This window comes from Vulpes vulpes, chromosome 12, assembly GCF_048418805.1.
Source record: "Vulpes vulpes isolate BD-2025 chromosome 12, VulVul3, whole genome shotgun sequence".
NCBI classification, from domain to species: domain Eukaryota; kingdom Metazoa; phylum Chordata; class Mammalia; order Carnivora; family Canidae; genus Vulpes; species Vulpes vulpes.
In genome coordinates this window covers 47,465,538-47,468,241 of record NC_132791.1, presented here as the reverse complement: position 1 = coordinate 47,468,241, position 2,704 = coordinate 47,465,538, and the positions used below count along the sequence as shown (strand labels likewise).

The window sequence follows — 2,704 nt, the reverse complement described above, 5'->3', positions numbered from 1 at the left end:
TCAAGATTAATGGGGGCTCTAACTGGATTTTTCTAACCATTTTGCCATGGTTCCACCCCTCAAGACCCTCAACAATAACATGAGACTTCAGGAATGCACCACACAGAATCAATTAGTTAAACGATATACCACACAGAACTGATTTGTTAAATATCACCCCTCCCTTGCCCTCTGCCTCCAGTAAACTCCCTCAGAGTAGTACAGGCAAGGAAGACCTAACTATTGGGAGGAATCCCTAACACTTTTCCAGGGCTGAATTCTGACTAGTTCAAAAAGGCTCCTTCTTTTAAGGGTTTTTGGGAAACTAGACATTGAAATTTTTATTAGTATTTGTGACGTTTGTTTGGAGCAAATTCAGCTCCAGGAGCTGCATGGTTGAATGCAGGAGGGGGTCCACCAATTGCCCCAATTCCTTCCATTGTAGCAGCCTGGCCAAAGCATTCAGTTGTTGGTGGGGTCAACCCCAAGGTTCCGTCTGGCATCATAGTGGCAGGTCCTGGAGGAGCTGGGGTACCAGGTGGCACTGGAGCAGGGGGCATGGCACCTCTATTGTTTATGCCCATAGCACCTCCCATAGCCATCTGGCCCACCCATATCTCCTGTTCTTTCGCATCAGGGAATGTTCCCTTGAATCCTGCCTGCTGTCGCCGCATCATTTCTTCTTCTTCTTCTTTTTTTTTTTTATCATTTCTTCTTTTTGCTGCCACATTTCTTCCTCTCGGTGTCTGAGTTCCTCCTCCTGCCTGAGCTCCAGTTGCTTTCATTTTTGCACTTCTTGGTTGTGCAGCTCTTCCATTCTCCTAAGTCCTTCTTGACGCCTCATCAAATCCTGTCTCATTAGCATGACCTGGTGCTTATAGCGGGCAGCCTCCACCTCCATCTCCAGCTTCTCATGAGCTTCCTTGATGTGGCAGCCCACTTGGTCCTGCTGCTGCTTCTCCATCTCAGTCAGTGCCTTCCAGCACATAGCATACTCATACTCAAAGGATCCAGGCTGTGCAAATCTGGGTGGCTGCTCTCGCTCCTTGTGAAATTGCTCTGGAAGTCCCTCTTTATCATCCAACTGGTCCATGGGCTCCACAGTCCCAGGCCGAGAAAATGTGGTTAGCAGGAAGGAGCCTTCCCCTGCACCTGTCCAGAGCTTTCCGAGCAGCTGACTTCCCTGAGAATTCAACAATGCCTTTTCCTGAGGGCCTTCCTCCATCATCCATGATGAATACAGCCCTTTCCACCTGGCCAAACGCAGAAAAGGCTTCCTTCAGCAGTTCATTGGAAACATACTGAGGAAGGTTTCCGACCATAAGGGATGCACTATAGCAGGCAAAGCGCACACGCAGCTGCTTTCCATGAAGTGGCATGTTGTCCAATTCTACTTTGGCAATCTCCACTAGGGTTTGTGTTTCCAAGCGGATAAAGCCAAAGCCCTTATCCTTATGAATGAAGACTTCACCTGCTTTCCCATATTTCTCAAATAGTTTCCTCATCTCCTCCTCAGTGATATCAGGAGGAAGATTGCCCACAAAGAGCCGGCTACGTTGGGTGAAGGTCTTCTCTCCTGGTTCCCAAAAATTCCTCAGGTCAATAGTCAAGCCTTCATTTTGGCTGCTGGCTTGTTGCCCATTTGCAGGTATTGGTAAGCCATGGATATATTATTTGTAACCACTAGTATATCATTTGGGGCTTGTCTATATACTAATACTTACTGGTATTAAGGAAAGCTTATTTTTTTTTTAAAAAAAGCATAAATCTTTGTTTATACTTTCTCTGCTGAAAACCCTTCAATTGTTTCTCTCAGCCTCCAAAAAATGTCCAACTTCTACAGGATTTTCAAGATTCTTGAAAGTTTTTCAAGAAGGTGTTGACTCCTTTCTTTCTTTTGTTCGAACTCTCATCTTTTCCAACTGTCCCACTGCAATCACACTGATTCCTTTTCAGGTTCCAGAATAAGCTATAATCTTCATCTTTAGTGTTTCTTTGAATAAACTGCTTCCCTACTTGATGGCTTCCCTACTTCCTATTTCTCCTGTGACATCTACTCATTATTTAGCTTTAAATTAGGAGATGATTTCCCTAACCTAAGATTCAGTTACAGAGCACTCTGTGCTTACAGCTATCACAGGTCTTATTACACTGGAAATCAACTGTCAATTCATACATAGTTCTCTTGAATTGGATTATGTCTTATAATTTTTGTAACTTTGATTGCTCTTAGAAATGTTCGATACATGATAGGTTCTTATTAAATATTTATTGAGTGCATGAGTTAGATATTTTGCCCAAGGTCACAACTTAACAATTTTTTGTTAGAGTTAGTATTGCCAAATGGTTAATTTTGAACCATTTAGGCTTATAATTTTCTTTTCTCCCTCAATTTGTGTTCCTTTTCTTCTCTTTTGTTAGAATGCAAGCTCCATGATAACAGGGATCTTCATCTGTTTTGTTCATTGATGATACAAACCTTACAGAAGAAAGCTAGGACATAGTAAGCACTCAATAAATATTTATTGAATGAATAAACTCCCTTCTCTAGAAATAATGTAGAGCAATGCTTTCTTATCAACTTTATTGAGGTATACTTTACATATGGTAAAATATATCTATTCTAATTGTATAGTTTCATGTGTTTTTGACAAATCATTATGCCCATATAACTACTATTATAATCAAGATATGGAACAATTTCATCACTTCAAAAGTTGCCTTG

The 2,704-nt window shown here is 41.7% G+C and overlaps 1 pseudogene; it reads right to left on the bottom strand.

Annotated features, from left to right (window-relative positions):
• Window positions 1-323: 323 nt before the first annotated feature.
• On the bottom strand, window positions 324-1,629 carry LOC112921927 (non-POU domain-containing octamer-binding protein-like; annotated as a pseudogene).
• Window positions 1,630-2,704: the final 1,075 nt, after the last annotated feature.